The sequence below is a fragment of the Odocoileus virginianus genome, chromosome 9, assembly GCF_023699985.2.
Source record: "Odocoileus virginianus isolate 20LAN1187 ecotype Illinois chromosome 9, Ovbor_1.2, whole genome shotgun sequence".
Lineage (NCBI taxonomy): Eukaryota > Metazoa > Chordata > Mammalia > Artiodactyla > Cervidae > Odocoileus > Odocoileus virginianus.
In genome coordinates this window covers 10328142-10346867 of record NC_069682.1, presented here as the reverse complement: position 1 = coordinate 10346867, position 18726 = coordinate 10328142, and the positions used below count along the sequence as shown (strand labels likewise).

The 18726-nt window shown below is 45.3% G+C and overlaps 1 long non-coding RNA gene across 1 annotated transcript; it reads right to left on the bottom strand.

The window, feature by feature from the left end:
- Window positions 1-5275: 5275 nt before the first annotated feature.
- Window positions 5276-13630, bottom strand: LOC139036470 (uncharacterized). The gene is made up of 3 exons (XR_011489224.1): window positions 13427-13630; window positions 12812-13047; window positions 5276-6658 (listed from the first exon to the last, which is right to left on the bottom strand). It is a non-coding gene; the product is annotated as an uncharacterized lncRNA (long non-coding RNA).
- Between the last annotated feature and the right edge of the window lie 5096 nt (window positions 13631-18726).

Below are 18726 nucleotides of genomic sequence, written 5' to 3'. Positions count from 1 at the left end.
GGAGGATCCCTTGGAGGAGGGCATGGCAATCCACCCCAGTATTCTTGCCTGGAGAATCCCATGGACAGAGGAGCCTGGTGGGGTAGAGTCCACAGGTCTCAAAGAGTCAGACGTGGCTGAAGTGACTTAGCACGCACACACCCAGCGTGAGAGTGCCAAGTCCACATCACTGGACTGTCAGGGAATTCCCAGGAGCTGTTTTTATTGAAAAATAGGTAATATGCATTGCTGAGTGCTTTGAAAATGCATTATTGCATCTACTTACAAGGAAACATTGCTTTTTTAAGAATTCTGAATGCAAAATTAGTCTATTGTCCAGTGGTTAAGACTTTGCCTTCCAATGGAGGGAGCATGGGTTTGATCCTTGGTTAGGGAGCAGAGATCCCACAAGCCTCACAGCCAAAAAACAAAAACAGAAAACAGAAACAATATTGTATCAATTTCAATAAAACTTTAAAAATGATCCACATAAAAAAATCTTTAAAAGCAAAGAAAAATATATTTGTAAATGAAGTAGTCACCTACATTGAAAATGTATCAGTACATCTACCTCTACCAATATCTATATCATAGTAATATAACTCAGCTTAGGGTATTGAAAAGTAGTTTTTCAATTTGGAGATTTCTCTTTTCCTTCCAACCTACTGCGTTCCACTGTCTTTACTCCACATACACACACACACACACACACACACACACACACACATCTAAACACTATTCAAAAGAAAACATGAAACCTGCTGGATATAAAGTAAATTAAACTTTACTTTAATTGCTAGCATTGTAGCACCAGAACTAGGGTATACTTCATTATTCCTTTCCCCTAAATCAGACAAACCTCATTGAAAAAAGAGTGTGTTGTCTAACATTCATCTCAAGGTAACACATTTTCTGGAATCAAATCACATTCCCCATCCTTTGGTTTTTGTGTGATTTCATATAAATTTTTAAGATGTAAATATTTCATTATACATTCATAGGATAGAATTTTTAAACACTAAAATCTTAACTATGATTTCATTCAAAAAGCATTTTGGTCTTCAAATCTGTTGGCTTTTGCTTGTAAAAAACCAATGCCTCAGTGACGTGTTTATTTCCTCATGTGTCGTTCCATCGACTGGAGCCCAGATGATTTAGGGTAGACTCAGCTGATATTGGATTTAGGCCATGAGCTGGGCCCAAGTGGGCCCCACATGTTTGTCATTATCCCAGCATCAGCAGTTTCCTGAGTTGCGGCAGGAAGGCAAGGGTGGTTGGAGGTTCCACCTGTTCATGTTCTCTAAAACTGCATCAGCCGAAGCAAGTATTATGGTCAACACCCAGATCAAGGGGAAGGAAAAATATTTCTCATACCCCATGAGGTCAAAATGAATGGCATAGCCAAGCCGCCATCAGTATGGCAGAGTCATTTTCTAAAGGCAAGGGAGGGAATGACTATTTGCTGAACCATTAATGCTGTAGTCTCTCTCATCTGGGAACACAATGGTGAACAAAGCTAACTGTGCCATCACGGGGCTTCCATTTTACAGGGCGGAGAAGGTGGTCAATAAATACATACAAAATGAGACAGTGCTTGCTCTCACGGGAATGGGGAATCCTTACTTTGTAGGTGGTCAGGACGGTTTTCTTAGGATCAGATCAAAAGAAGTTGAGAGGATTAGCCATCTGTCAAAAGAGTTTTCCAGCCTGAAGAAATAGCCAGGAAAAAGGTGTTGGGGAGGTAACCAGCTTGCATCTTTAAGGAATATCAGGGCAGCCAAATATGTCTAGAGTAGGGTGAGTTCAGAGAGAGTCCTACAGGATGCCAGAGAGAGCGTCAAACTGATTCTAGGTGAGATGGGAAATTAATGGAGGATTGAGAACAGGAGAATTATGAGTGCAAGAAGAGCGGGACTTGGGAATCTGGATGAGAATCTCCAGTTCAGTTTAGCTGGGGCTTTGGGAGTGCAGAGGTACTATGTTAACATGAGTTGTCTTTATAAATTCACTCATTAATCTCTAGGACCCAAGCAAAACATTATTTTACTGCAAAATAGTGCTCACTCACTGCTGGATTTCCATTCTCACAACATAATCAGGTTCATTCTGTTTGTAGGTTTTTTACACTCTGCAATCTGAGAAATGGATCCAAATGCTAAACAGACTTCATTTTTGGAATCTCAGGGAACCTTCAGCATCAACTGACCTTGAAGACTTCCCTGAGCAAATGACTTCATAGAACTCATTTCTTGTTGTCTAATCTTTGCAAAAGTTATATGATCAGCTAAATATCCCTCCTAGGGGAAAGGGCAGCATGGTAGAACAAACTTCAGGACAAAAATGAGCTTCTAAAGGCCCTACGTTTTAAAAAACGTGGAGTCGGGACATTGCTTAACAGATAAACCCATGATTTTGACTCCAAGCCTGTTATACCACACCTTTGCTTTATGTCTTTATCGTTTGAAAAGGAATTTTAACTATCTTTTGCCAAATTTGTCTTCCACAGCCAGAAGATTTCAGGGATAGGAAACAATAAATTTCTAGCAACACCGAGTCCTAACAGATGGTAGTAAATAGGTTGGAAATATTTCAAAACCTCCCTTGATTTCCATTCCCCAAACGCCTCTCCCTCTCAGTTTGTTTTTTAAATAATAGCAGTTTCCTTCATATTCTGCAGTGGTCCTATTTTGGTTACAATTTATGCTCCCTTATGCTCTAAGACTAACCAAATTATCCTCTAAACATGGACAGCTCCAAAAAAAAGAAAACTTGCAGCCTTTCAAAACATTCCCATTCATCTAATTGGTAGAATATTGAATAAGAAGTTAGAAAGAGAAAGACAAATATTATATATTAATGTATCTATATAGAATTGAGGAAAATGGTACAGATGTACCTATTTGCAGGGCAGGATTAGAGATACGGATGTAGAGAGTGGGCATGTGGACACAGGGGTGGGGAGAAGGGGAGGGTGGGATGAATTGAGACAGTAGCATCGGCATATATACACTGTTGTGTGTGAAATAGACAGCTAGAGCGAAGCTGCTGTCAGGCGCAAGGAGCTCTGAGATGACCTAGGTGGGTGGGATCGGGGGAAGGGAAGGGAGGCTCAAGAGGGAGCTGATATATAACTGATTCACACTGCACAGCAAAAAATAACACAACATCATAAAGCAATTGTACACCGATAAAAAAGTCAGAATAAAAAAGAAAACTCCACTGAAGATGAAGAAAATCGACACTCTTCTTTAATGCACATTTTTTCATTAGAAGAGGAAATGCCTGCCTCAGTTTTGTGATTAAAAGAGAGGAAGCCCATCTCATTCAAAGAGAGGGGATTTCGTTTTTGTCTGGAAATATGAAACAAATTTATAGCTTATGTATTCTGAACCATTACAGGGATTCTCACAGGATAATGCCATCATGTAGGAGAAATAGTTTTGGTTCATTAATCTTAATTCTACCATTGTACTTCAGTGCTCTCTCTCATAATAAAGACACTATACACATATACTACATATGTGCCTTGACTTTCCTCTTGAGACTAACAACAACCCTATATTGCTGGACAGACCTATATTTTGTTCCCACTTTACAGATGAGGTAACTGAGGCAGGACTGAGTTATCAGGTGGTTTGCCCCTGGTCACACATCTGAAGTCAACAGAACAGAAGCCCAGGAGTCTAATAAACTTTCTCTTTATTTTCTTAATAATGACATTTGTTTCCTTTTGGATTGCTTGTTAATGCATATTTGTGATAAAAAATGTTTCAACAATATAGAAAAATACATGGAAGAAATTAAAAGCTTTACATACTTCCGCAACTCAGGGGGAAACCAAAATATTTTGCCTGTTTAAGCATCTATCTATCTTATTATTACAAGTCTGGAAGTCACTCTTTCCTGGTTTGTAGCTTGTCTTTTTATGTCAGGGCTACTTAGCAATCCATCAGAATAGTTGCACCACAATTAATTTATCCAATCCTTTTTAGTGGGTTGTCTCTGATTTTTTTTTTTCCCTGTGAGGAACATCGTGCTATAAATTAGGTCAGGGACACCCATGGAGTATAGATCCCTGACTATTTTCTTAAGACACATTCTCAGAAGTGAATTTGCTAGGTGGGAGGGTATCACCCATTTTAAGACTCTAAAGTCCATATTGGCCAAATGGCCTACTGCAAATGCTATTTCTGTGCCCACCGTGACTGCCAGGGTCTGAGAGCCATCTCCTGGGACCAGCGGCAACACAGAGGCTCTTTCTCTCGGGCTTGGCAATAACGTTTTCCTCCTTTAAGTGGAAGACGTAATGAGATGGTAGACTTGGGGCTCTGAGAATAATGCTGCTCACAACGGTGGTCAAGGCTAAAATAAATCAGTTGCTCTGGTGGCTGGAAGGGCTGAGGCAGGAAGTGATGGATGAGGTGTTCCGAGAGTCACGTGCACACCTTTATCTGGCTGCACGCAGCAAGGAGCCCAAGTTACTTGCAAGCTACACTGTTCATCATGAGCACTCATGTCTTTAAAAAAAATGGGTTCCAAGATTCCTGTTTGGTTCACTGGTCTTAGAAGACTGGGGAAATGGTCACGATGCCGGTTTTCACTGGGAGGGAGAGAGGGGAGTTGCACGAAGGGAAAGGATGGTGGGCCCTGTCCCTTCTCCCCTGAACGGAGGCCGACTGGGACATTTCACACCCGCTAGGAAGGGAGCTCCACAGAGAAAGCCTGTCCCTGTCTTAGCAGATGCCAACCAAACACGGAGCCCCATAGACTGTCAACCCAGCCAAGGCTGAGTTCCACCCCTGAGAGTGAGCTGACAACTTATTGTCTGTGAGCAGTTCTGTCATACGACATTCAACATTGCTAGACTGGGATGATCAATATCAAGATAATAACAAATGTCATTTGACCCAGGATTGTTCTCTGTAAGAACCCCACCTCACGTAATCCTTATGACACTGTGACTTGAGTTTCACCACTCACGGTGCTTGACACCTAGGTTAACCCTCCTACATACGCCAGATACCACTGTGTCCATTTAATGATGAAGGAGACAGTATGTAACACTGAATGACGGTTGAGATCATGAGCCTTAGAGTTGAAACGATCAGAATATAAGTTCTAGCTCTGTCCCCTCAAGCGGTCTTACTTTGGGGACGTTCTGGCCAATGTGCTGTGCCTTCATTTCCCGTCTAGCCAATGGAGATCATAATGTCTGCTTAGAGGTTTGTTATGAGAATTAAACTTTGTAAAGTAAACATAAAATAACATGAAGCACGCCATAAGTGGGAGCTTTCATTATAATTTAATGAGGCAATTGGGTAGAGAACGCTCCTGTGACATTTTCAAGGTCATATAATCAGAGAATGGCAAGAACTTGACTTAAAAACCACTCCCTCAACCCCAGAACAATACATGTTATTTCCTTACCCCCGCACCCCACCCCCCAGTACAGCCTCTAGCCAAGTTCCAACCCAGGGATCGAACCCGGGTCTCCCGTATTGGAGGCAGATGCTTTAACCTCTGAGCCATCAGGGAAGCTCTATTAAACAGATGAATTATTCCTTAAGAAAGCTTGATCGTTCTTCCAAGCCTAGATCAAATCATTGTTCTGAAGCCATACGTTCTTGGTGGTGCATGAACTGCATGTTTTTCGTTCTCCATTGAAGGCCTTGGGGATTCCTGCTAAGTCATATATTTTATCTCAGGAAGAAAGTTCATCATGGTTCAGCTGCCCAGAGCTGCACTTGTCTCTTTGGCAAGTCTCTAACAACTTTTGACCCAGGAAATAAAAAGCAGTGTGCCCTATTGAAAGAGGTGGCTTATTTTTGTCTTTGTCCCTTCTCAGCATCTGAAATGTACATTGCTTTTCTTGCCTGGTTTCCAGGGCTGTGAGCAGAAGGCTGAGGTTTCTCCATCATACTTTCCCAACCCTGTCACCATGGGTCTCTATGAAGACTGGGCAGCTCTTGCCTGAGCATCTACGCCCTCATTTGTGGGTTTTCTTTGTCCCAGCTTCACCACAGTGCATTCTGACTGTGCTAGACTTTCCCAGCCTATCAGTTCTATTCAGTTCAGTTGCTCAGTCATGTCCGACTCTTTGTGACCTCATGGACTGCAGCATGCCAGGCCTCCCTGTCCATCACCAACTCTCAGAGCTTGCTCAAACTCATGTCCATGAGTCAGTGATGCCATCCAACCATCTCATCTTCTGTCGTCCCCTTCTCCTCCTGCCTTCAATCTTTCCCAGCATCAGGGTCTCTTCCAAGGAGTCAGTTCTTGGCATCAGGTGGCCAAAGTATTGGAGTTTCAGCTTCAGCATCAGTCCTTCCAATGAATATTCAGGACTGATTTCCTTTAGGATGGACTGGTTGGATCTCCTGGCTGTCCAAGGGACTCTCAAGAGTTTTCTCCAACACCACAGTTCAAAAGTATCAATTCTGCCATGCTCAGCTTTCTTTATAGTCCAACTCTTACATCCCATCCAATAATCCCAAGTTCTCTACAAAGACTCCTGGTCCCCACTCTGTGTCATCCAAAACAGAAGAGGGTCATGCAGCCAGGTGGCTTCGGGAGTCAAAACCATCAGGAGTCAAATGTCAGTATCACCTTGTATGGGTCAGTTGAGACTAAATCTTGGCTCAATTTAGTGCCAGAGACCAGAGACTCCACACTTTTCATTCTGTGGGAGGACAGGGAAGTACAAGAGTAAGTGGGTCAACTTACCTGAGTTCACACACGTTCGTGATGAAACGGGACAAGAATTTGTGTCTCCTCTCTGCATCAGATACTTATTAAATGTTTTTAAAATCCATGTGGATCACAACGAACTATGGAAAATTCTTAAAGAGGTAGGAATACCAGACCACCTTACCTCCCACCCGAAAAACCTCTATGTAGGTCAAGAAGCATCAGTTAGAACTGAACATGGAAAAATGGACTGGTTCAAAATTGGGAAAGGAGTATGTCAAGGCTGTATATCATCACCCTGCTGATTTAACTTATATGCAGAGTGCTGTGTTGTGCTGTGCTGTGCTTAGCCACTCAGTCGTGTCCGATGCTTTTCGACCCCTTGGACTGTAGCCCGCCAGGCTCCTCTGCCCATGGGGATTCTCCAGGCAAGAATACTGGAGTGGGTTGCCATGCCCGAATCCAGGGGATCTTCCCGACCCAGGGATCAAACCCAGGTCCCCCACAATACAGGCAGATTCTTTACTATCTGAGTCACCAGAGAAGCCCAAGATTATTGGATTAGGTACCCTATCCCTTCTCCAGGGGGGTCTTCCTGACCCAGGAATCTAACTGGGGTCTCCTGCATTGCAGGCAGATTCTTTACCAGCTGAGCTACCCGGGAAGCCCTGTATGCAGAGTACATGATAAAATGCCAGGCTGGATGAAGCTCAAGCTGGAATCAAGATTGCCCAAAATCTGGCTTAAAACCCAACATTCAAAAAGGTAAGATCATGGCATCCAGTCCCATCACTTCATGGCATATAGATGGGGAAAAAAATGCAAACCGTGACAGACTTTATTTTCTTGAGCTCCGAAATCATTGCAGATGGAGACTGAAGCTATGAAATTAAAAGATGCTTGCTTCTTGGAAGAAAAGCTATGACAAACCTATACAGTATATTAAAAAGCAGAGACAACACTTGGCCAATAAAAGTCTGTATAGTCAAAGCTATGGTTTTTCCAATAGTCATGTATGGATGTGAGAGTTGGACCATAACAGAGGCTGAGCACCAAAGAATTGATGCTTTTCAACTGTGATGCTGGAGAAGACTCTTGAGAGTCCCTTGGTCTGCAAGGAGATCAAACCAGTCAACCCTAAAGGAAATCAACCCTGAATATTCACTGGAAGGACTGATGCTGAAGCTCAATTACTTTGGCCACCTGATGTGAAGAGCTGACTCATTGGAAAAGACTCTGATGCTGGAAGGATTGAAAGCAGGAGAAGAAGGCAATGACAGAGGATGAGATGGTTGGATGGCATCACTGACTTGATGGACATGAGTTTGAGCAAGCTCTGGGAGTTGGTGATGGACAGGGAAGCCTGGCATGATGAAGTCCATGGGGTTGCAAAGTCAGATACGACGGAGCGAGTAAACAACATCAAGAGGTGCCCTGGGGGTAGCACCATGCTTGAAACAGTTACCCTTGTAGGCCCTTCTTCATCCATTTAAAGTGAGAGGCTGTAATGGAAGCACAGACATAGAGAAGAGTCTTGGGGACATAGTGGGGGACGGAGAGGGTGGGAAGACTTGAGAGAGCAGCGCTGAAACTTATGCATTACCATGTGTAAAATTAGCTGATGGAAATGTGCTGTATGATGCAGGGAGTTCAAATGTGATGCTCTGTGAAAGCCTAGAGAGATGGGAAGGGGTGGGAAGTGGGAGGGAGGTTTAAGAGGGAGGGGACACGGCTATATCTATAGCTGTTTCCTGTTGATATGTATCAGAAACCAACACAGTATTGTAAAGCAATTATCCTCCAATTAAAGGCAAATAGTTCAAAAACATGAGAGGCTGTGAGGTTAGACCTGCTGGAAGTCACTTACATCCAGCCCCATCTTATTCGGGGGAAATATTCAAAATTCACAGAGCAAGCGTGTTTCAGGTGCATCCATGGTCGGGAGGCCACCTGTTGGCTCTGCAGTTGGAGCGTCAACTGCAGACTCTCCCAGGCAGTTTCCACGAGCCTCCCAGGAGCTTCTCAACACTCACTCTGCTTGCAGGTGAAGGATTTTCATTTGACACCAGATTTCAGAAAGGATGGGGACCCTAGATGCTTTGCCATGCATCCCATGTGTTTCTGTTTTTTAAACTTTTTATTTTACACTGGAGTATAGCTGATTAACAATGTGGGACAGTTTCAGGTGAACAACGAAGGGACGTAACCATCCATACACGGGAATCTATTTTCCCCCAAACTCCCCTCCCATCCAGGCTGCAACATAACATTGAGCAGAGTCTCATGTGCTGTGCAGTAGGTCCTTGTTGGTTATCCACTTCACATGCAGCCGTGTGTACATGTCCATCCCAAACTCCCAATCATCCCTTCCCCCATCTTCCTCCCCACGCCCACAGCCATAATTTCATTCTCTAAGTCTGTGAGTCGAAGTAAGTTCATTTGTAGTATTTCTTTTTAGATTCCCCATATAAGGGCATCCCACACTTCCCTGATGGATGGATTTATACTTAACTGCCCAGAAGAGGATTATGTGAGTCCCAGGGAAGCCCAAGTGGGCTTGTGAGCCAGTCCCCACCTCCAGGCTTTCCAGCTCAACACAAAGGCGATGCAAGGCCACCCTAGAGGATCAACCCGTTTTCACAGGGACTTCTGGGCTGATCAGCATGCTTGCACCATCTCCATCTCACAGGACTCTCTGCAGCCCCTCGGGGTGGGACATGCACGCGGCCCACGGCAGCCTTGCGTCTGCTCGTTCACGTGGCCCCGTGGGGCTCCGTTAATCCAGGAGGGCCTGGAGGAGTCGGGGCCTCCCTGCCTGCTCTCTGCCTCCCCCCGCTCCACCGGTGTTGTACAGCTGTGTTTCTGTGCAAACAAGGGCGCCACAAAAGGAGAAAAACACTGTTTACGAGGCTGCCTAGATTGGTGAGTCACATCATTTCAATAGCCCTGAGATATACACAGCTGACTACTTATGCAAATTCCAGACTGCGTGTTTGAACAAAAGGTTACCGGGTAACATAACCTGGAGCTTTTATTACTAATGAGGCACTTATTTCCATTTGAATACAGAAGTGTGTATTCTTTTCCCCTCTTTATGGCTTCCCATAATGGTGTCTAATAATATAAAAATAACATTGGGGGTTGTTCACGCCACGTGGCTCAGACATCAGAGGCAGACTCCTGTCCTCCCTACCCTGGGAAAGCGTGACATTGGGCCCACCCTCCCATCCCCGCTGAGCACAGTTTAAGATGCTCAGCCTGCCTCTTTGGAGCCATGAGAAATTCCATTACCTGTTCACTTCTGAGTGCTTGCCACACTTTAGATGTGTTTTCAAAGTTAATAGTAACAGTAATAATAGTAGGTATAATAATAATAGAACATGATTTAAAAATCACCACGCTTTGTTCTTTCTTTTTTTTGATCATCAGTGAGGCAGAGCCAACTTGGCACAGGCTAATAACGGCAGCTTTTCTACCTGCCGGGTGATTTGTGTTTTGGTGTGATATAGAAAGTTAAAACTGATGAAAGGGGGAGATGTTTAATCATGATATATGTTCCCAAATGTGGGTCCTGGTGCCACAGTAAACTTAATTTTAATGAATAAAATAAATAAGGGAGACAACTGAATTTGTAAATAAAAATGAGAAATGGCTTGAAGAAACCATAAGAATCAATTAAAACTTCGGATATTTTACCAGTATATATTCATTTACGTGCGCGTGCACGCGCACACACACACACACTTATTTTGTTAGAATTAGCCACTGACAAAGGTTTTGGTGAGCACAGAATTTGAAATAGAAAATTTAGCAGTACACTTGGCATCCAACCCTCAGATTAGAATTTAGTGGATAGTCTTTCCATCTTAGGTCGTCTCTCCTTTGAAATGCAAGACTTTGGGCATTCAAGGGGCAATCCTTTAGGGTGAGAGAAATGGGAAGGGTTTGGTCAAAGGATACAATATTTCAATGTCACAGGATGAGTAGATTCTAGAGATCTAATATACAGCATGGTGTCTACTTGAACTCTGCAAAGAGGGTAGATCTTAAAATTGGCCACTACACACACAGAGAACGTTAACACTGTGACATAATGGGCATCTCTATGAGCTTGCTTGTGATGCTCACTTCACAATGCACACGTATGTCAAATCATCACATTGTACCCCTTAAACATACACAATTTTTATCTATTTTATGCCAATAAAGCTGGGAAAAAAATCTTTTAAAAAATGAAGGGCTTCCCTGGTTACTCAGTGGTAAAGAATCAGCTGCCAATGCAGGGGACATAGGTTTGATCCCTGATTTGGGAAGATCCCACAAGCTGCAGGGCAGCTAAGCCCATGTACCACCACTAGTGAGCCTGTGAACTGCAATAAGAGAAGCCACTGTGATTCAAAGCCCATGCACCACAACTAGAGAACAGTCATCCTTCCACCACAACTAGAGAAATGCAGCAACTAAGACCCAGCATAGCCAAAAATTTTTTAAAAAGCAAAACATTTTTTTCTGTTATGAATCAATCTTTGAGATGCAATACTTCTGGGGCAATCAGGTTTCTAAGGGTATTTATAGTCCAATGAGTGAGTGACTGGCTGACCCCTGGGGGGAGTGGACCCCAGCTAAGAGCAGCAAGAGGTCTAGAGGTGGGACTGAAGGCAACCGCTGGTCAGGGGAGTAGAGGAGGGATGTGGGTTGGCCCAGGGTAGGTTTGGACACAGTGAAAAACAGCAGATGGACTGAAGAATCTTTCAGGGCTTTGCCCAGGGCCTCCTCCTGCATCTCCCACCCTAAAAATCCCAGTAACCTAGACATCTTCTCAGCAACTCCCACAGTTCTGCAGAAGGCAGTGACTCAGAGTTTATGAACATTTCAATACCCCTTATCCAAATAGATGGCTCAGCAGTGAAGAATCTGCCTGCAATGCAGGAGATGATGGAGATAGGGGTTCAATCTCTGGGTCAGGAAGATTCTCTGGAGGAGGGCATGGCAACCCACTCCAGTATTCTTGCCTGAAGAATCCCATGGACAGAGGAACCTGTTGGGCTACAGTCCATAGGGTCACAAAGAGTCGGACGCAACTGAGTGACTAAGCACATTTGCATGTATCCAACCCTAGGCCCCAACACATCCAAGACCATTCACTAAAATGATGAGAAAAAGAAGATATGTTCTCAGCCTCTGTTCATTGACTGACAGGTGGATGCTGTGAGGATAAATTGCATGTGCAACTTGGCTGGCCGACAGGGGCCCAGATACCAGTCAATTGTTACCCTGAGAGAGTCTGGGAAAGAGTTTCCGGGTGACAGGAACATCTGTAGACAAAGTGAAGCAGATCGCTCTCCCCACTGTGGGTGGGCCTCATCCAATCAGATGAAGACCTGACCTGGAGAAAGGGCTGGCAGGAAAGAATTCTCTCTGCCTGAGGGTCTTTTACTGGAGGGTCAGCATTTGCCTGGGTTCAGACTCAGACTGTAACCCTGGCCCTTCTTGGGTCTCCTGCTTGTTAATCTCTTGACTGGAGCTGTACCATCAGCTCTCAGTTTGCTGACTGTTGAGCTTGGGGCTTGTCACTGCCCATGTCTGGACTTCTCTGCTGGCTCAGACGGTAAAGAATCTGCCTGCAAAGCAGGAGACCTGGGTTGATCCCTGGGTGGGTAAGATTCCCTGGAGAAGGGAATGACTTACCCTCTCCAGTATTCTTGCCTGGAAAATTCCATGGACAGAGGAGCCTGGTGAGCTACAGTCTATGGGGTGGCAAAGAGTCAGACACAACTGAGCAACTAACACTACTACTATTATTCCTTATAATAAATCATACATGTGTATATATATGATTTATTATAAGGAATATATACCAGGATATCTCTCTCCTACTGCTTCTGGTTCTCTGGAGATCCCTGATGGACACAGCTGTTCAAAACACAAAAAGGAAGAGTGTGTGATCTTTTTCATTCAAAAATTAGGAACTCAACTGTGTTACAGAAAACTCTCCTTCTCCCCAGCCTTCAGGATTAGACAGTCAGCTCTGTGAAAAGAAAGAATCAGAACTATAGAAACCCAAGACACTGGGAAGAGATGCAGAGAATAACATTACATTTTCCCTCTCGGAAGACCCTCCACAGAGAGGTCCCTTCTTCCTCACCTTTCTCATGGTGTCACTTTTGTGTTACTGAGTGTGCAGAGGGGTGAGAGTCGCAGCAGGTGGCCCACATCTGCTGCATAGAGGTGCTTTGTGAACAGCCTGGCAGGTGGTGGCTGAAAGCCGACCCTGGGATTGGCAGAAGCGTCGCGTCCACAGGTCCTCGGTCAGGGTCTCTTGGGGCTGGGACTCACTCCTTCCATTGATTTCATATGCTTGGAGAGGAGATTTCCAAAAAGCTGCTGACAGAGACATCAATTAGTTTTTGTGCAGTGGTTTGATTTTCAGTAGAAAGATGGAGAACAGAGGGAAGAAGGAAGAGGGGAAGGAAGGAGAGCAGGAAAGAAGGAAGGAAGGAAGACGAGATGGAGGGAGGGAAGGAAAGAAGACTGTGTTTATAAATATAAATGCACAAACAGCTAACCATCTCTCACATACACTTAAAACGCACTTCTCAAAGATTAATTAAAACAAGAAACCCTGACCTGTTATCTGCAGTCTCACATCACATACATTTATTGACTCAAGTGCAGGAACACAAATTACTGAGGAAGCACTTGTTAACTCATCTCTTAATTATCCATTTACTCTGATTTTAAAAGTCCAGCATAGTAATACCTGTTTGGAAGGCAGGGACAATGGTGCTGCATTTGGGAGAGGCGAATGGACATGGGTCTTCATCCCTTTCCAGTCCATTTCAAGGTAGGATGAGGATTTCAGCGTTATTTTTCATTTGTTTTCATTCTTCAGCCACTCTATCCTGGAACTTCAGCCTAAGGGAGACACCACTGCTTTGGCGATATGAGCCCTTTCAGCGGCGGCTGTGTCTGCCACTGTCACAAGACGCTTCATGGCCACGCTGCGACCGGTGACCACATGGTCACCCAGCTGCGACCAAGTGCCCTGTCTCCAGGGATCTTAAGCCATCTGTGTTTCCCACGACTTTCCGAACACCCGGTTGGGCTCCAGAAGGAAAGGAAAACAGAGCGTTCGAGCTGAAAATGACCTTCTACGACATTCTCTCTAAATCCTTTATTTTTGAGGTGGAAAGACTGAGTCTCAAAGAGGCCACATGATTTTCTCAGACTCCCAAAGCTCACGGGTGGCAACATCAGGCCCAGAAACCCAGGCTGCCGGCTTAGCCCTGGGCTTTCCGGACAACATCAGATGCATGTGAGCCCGGGGTTCACCCAGGGAGACAGCCAGGTCTCGGAGGGGTGGCTAAATGCGTGAAGGATTCGTGTGAGGCTGGGGGCTTTTGAAACTCTGGGTAAGAGGTTTAAAAGGACTACTAGAGGCCTCTTTCTAAGCAATTGCAATGGGTCTCAGTTTTCAGGGTGAGAATGAAGGGCCGGGGATGGGGGATGCGTATGCCACAAGAGCTCGGCTGCAGGGACTCGGGGCCCCTGTGTCCCACGTGCAGAATCTAGAGCCCCAGGCAGGGGCTGGCCACTCCTGGACACCCTCCTGCCCCTGCCCCTGTGTTCAGCTCCCTGCAACTTTTCCAAGAAGTGAAACAGGCTTAAAAGAAATGAGTGTGTGAGTTGAAGGGAGATTTTTATCACTGCCTCTCCATTCCTCTTTTATGGGGCTTGCACAGAGATTTGTGCTGGTGAAGAAACCAAACTGGTCCCTCCCCTCCTTCCAAGAGCGAGCAGAGAAAGCAGCGCCTATCGAGGCAAGGCAAACAGTGCCAATTAGGGGATTGCTGGGAGTCCAGAGACGGTCAGTAATCTGTTTGCCCGGCTCCTCTGAGCCGCAGGGATTTGGGTCAACACCTCTCTATCTATTAATATTCCTTCGATTCATTGAGACAAGTCCACGAACCAAGCACTACACACATTTAACTAAGCCCCCTCTCCTTCCTGCACACCACAAACACTCATTTGCAAGTGTGTGCATGCACACACACACACATACATCCCGTGTCTGGAGTCATGGGAGAAGTGAGGGGCAAGCTGCTTCCTTCTGGACCACTGAATCTGGGAGGCATGTTAGCAACTACCAAAAGCATTGTTTTCCCCATCCTGCTTTCCCGGGCAAACCTGCACTAATTCGACGGTAAACTCTGATCATTAGTTTGGTGTCATTGGGCAACTCATGCCCTGAGTTTTTCTTTTTGTGTTGTTCTGTTTGTTTGGCTGTCTTTTTGTTCTGTCTTTAAATCAGAGAAGCTACAAAATAATGTGGGGGCTTGGGGTGAAGTCACCACCATGGATGGTGTGTAGCCTGAGTCAAGAGCTAGCACCACCGCCCAGATCCTCCACCTCTGAGATGTCTCTGAGCTCGGAAGCTGGAGGCAGCCTGCAGCCTACACAGATGAGATAAAGAGCCAAAACCCAGTCTCTGTCTTCCTCTCTGTCCCTGTCTGCCTGTTTCCCTGTCTCTGCCAGGCGCTTTTTGCTGCTCTCTTTCCCCCTGTTAAGAGTTGGAGATTGGAGTCCAGGACCCAGGGACCCTTGCTCTGGGTCACACATCTCAAAATCAGCCAGCCAGACAGCGGACTAGTTAGCAGCTATTGTCTGCCACATACCCCAGCGATGCTGCTAACTCGCCTGACTCTGCAGGATCCCTGCAGGAGGGTCAGTGATGGAAGCCAGGAAAGGTGTCTGTGAGAAGAACAATGACAGCCTTTCCCACATTCAGGAGGAGAACACACAAGCTCTCATGGACAAGCTGCATATGGCCATTATCAAGGAATTCCAATTTTCTACATTTTATAACCTTATTGACCGTTGTAAATATACATCACCTGTGACCTGCCCAGTTAACCCTGCCCAAACATGAGCGAAATCTCCAGCAAGAAGAAAATGCTATCCTAAAATCATTTAGCTTCCCTGAAATTAAAATTATGTAACTAATGTAATCTCAGGATGTAAGCAGATTAGAAGAAGGGTATTTACAGCCACTTTGTTGTAAGTGGCCATGAATTGAAGAAAACTGAAAGTGCATCAATAAGGGAGCTTCACTCTAGTCCAGAGCTCTTTTTATTCCCATCAGGACACAGAAGCAAATTTCTCATGTCCTCATCTAATCCAGATTACCTCTCCAAACCCCATTACATCAAGGTTTGGGCTTCAGTATGAAGTTCGGTGGGATACAATTCCATCCAAAGCAGAAACCAAAACAAGAGGAACCAAAAGCAAAACCATGGCAAGACCCAATTCCAACAAATGGGTTGCAGAGCATTGGTTTGAATTAATTCTGGGGACAAAATGTCGATGTTCCTGCAGAAGCTTCCTATACACTTCTGTTTCTTAGGCAAGGCTGCGCTGTTTGAGGGCCCTGGGTTGGTGGCATGCAGCCCCATATCTGACTTAGGATCCTCCACACAGACATATTCACGTGCTCCGGCAGGAGCAGGCACTCGGCACCTCGGAACACTGACCAGCTCCTTCCTGAGTTCCCTTTGGGGTTTTCCTCCTGCACCTTGAGACGGCTGGACTTAGCGCCATCGTGAGGGAATGCATACCAGCCGCTGTGTCTTAGGATTGACCAAAAATACAAAGCAACTCTTCAATTTCAAAGTCAAATGTCTGATCTGGTTAGAAGAATGGGGGAAAAAATTGAGAGAGAGAGAGAGAGAAAGAAATTAAAATGAGAAATGGCAACTTTCAGAGGGAAGGAGGGAGAAAGGGGAAGTGTCTCAAAGTCAATCAGATTTCTATTAGTAAATACCTTAGTCGCTTGGCTAACAATTGCTAAGGACTGATTATATATTTGATATAATCAATGCCAGATTTAGAAATTGTGTAGAAAAATTCAAATAGCTCCCTGTGCAGACGTGGAAGCTTGGGCTGGTCTCTCCCCTCCCCAGGGTTTATATCCTGGTCCTGACAGCTTTCCTGGCCCCCCCACCCCTCACTCCTTGCCAAGCCTCTGCAGGTCTGAGGAGTTATTTATGCAGCTGAATCAAGATGCTGACTTCAGCACTGTAAAACAGCGGCCGGGAGTTGGATCACCCGGACTGGATTTGCTGACAGTTTTATAAGCCTCAGTAAATGCCAGTGGCTCCTCGCTCTGCCTCAGTGGGGCGTGCTTTGTAGCGGCTTGCAGGTTGGCAGGCAGTGATGCGGCTCACTGAGGGAGGGGCCCACATAAATGAGGACATGGCTCAGCCCCAGAAACAGTGCCATCACTTATTTGTTCACAGAGAGACTGCCCGATACCTCACAGAGGGGACAGGGGTGACGAGGTCCTGGAGCCTCTGCCATCCTAGGACTGGAAAGACTGTAACCATCATTCTCCAAGCAGAGGAACTCAGAAAAGGTGTGTTGATCAACTGAGTAAAGGCTGGAGCATGTGTCAGAGTCTTGCAATACCTTCTCCTCTTTTAAGCATCAGGAGCTCTAAGAAACGTGGTGCCAGAATTCCAGCAAGAATGGGAACTTGATAAAGACGTCATGTGGAATCTTGGAGAAGCAGACATATTCGCTTCTCTGCTCACATTCCAGCCAGAACGAGCACACGCAGAGGTGTGCTTATGTGTGTGCACACACACACACACACACACACACACACACGCACTCTCTGGCTAAGATGCTTTGCACGTGGAAGTCGATCCTCGATCCCTGAGCAAGTACATCCGTGAGCTCTCTGCCGGGATAACTTGTAAGACTGAGCATCGCAGAACCAGTCAGCAGACACACACCTGCCACTCTGTGTCAGCATCTGATACAGAGACCCTGCAGTAGGTGTGCGCTGCCGTGACAATAGCTAACACAATACGTCTCGAGCCAGGGGCTAGACTGAGCATTTTACCAGCATGATCTCCTTTATTCAGTCCACAGAAACACAGCCACTTTTTATGGGTTTGAACCTCTATTTTTTCTTTTTTTTATCTTTGTGACAGACATTGTGGCTTAGAAAGCTTCAACAATGGCCAAAGCTAGCAAGTGGCAGGAGTTGCTTGGAGCCCATATCCCATAATTCAAACACATTTGCATCAGCTAGTGATTGCCATGAAGATGCAGCATAACAAAACACCCCAAAACTCAGTGGCTTCAAACACCAGTAATTTATTCTCAGGTGCATGTGAATGGGCAGGGGTCTTCTGACTTAGCATGAGTGCTGCTGGAGGTGACTCTGCCCCAGGTGACTCCCACCCTTGTCCCAGGACCAGTGACCAAAGGACCAATCCATCCATCATGAAGGACTTTGAAATTGTTTCAGACTTTAAACTTTTATTTTATTTTGGGATATAGCCAATTAACGATGTTGTGTTGGTTTCCGGTGAACAGAGAAGGGACTCAGCCATACATATACAAGGGACTTTGCATTTTCATGAAGGATGGCAAGAACAAACAGATATCTATGTGGGATATGTCATGGTGGCAAAATTTCAGGTGCACAGGAAGCAAGGTTGGATGAGGAAGGGCTTCTTTTGAGCATCTTTCAAAGTCTTCCAAAGATCTCAGTGGTACCCAAACCAGAAAAACCATCAGAATCATAAAGGGAGCTCTTTAGAATGCAGCTTCCCAGGGCCAGGGCCTTCCTCACTGACTCAGGATTTCTGGGGCTCTAGATTCTCAGGTGATGGCAGCTGTTGTTCCAGGGACCACCATTTGGGAACCACAGATGGACAGCCCCTGCCTCCTTTGACCAAGTATCTCAGGACAAGTTCTGCTGCCTGGACCACTGCTCACTCCTGACTACTTCCCTCTGTCTCAGGCACCCTTGGCTTCCTTTTGTCCTGTCTTCAAGTCATCAGCGTTAAGATAGGAAATTGCAGAATGGAGATGGGAGGGTTTCCGAGTTGTCTCTGAGCATCTAGTCTACCTGTAATCAGTTCAGTTCCCAGAAACCCGAGTCTAACATTGGCATAGCTGAAGTTGCTGCAAGCAACCCACACCATCCTCACAGAGCTGAGTGGGAGAATTTCTGCCAGCTTCCTATATTTGATAGAGATGAGAGATGCA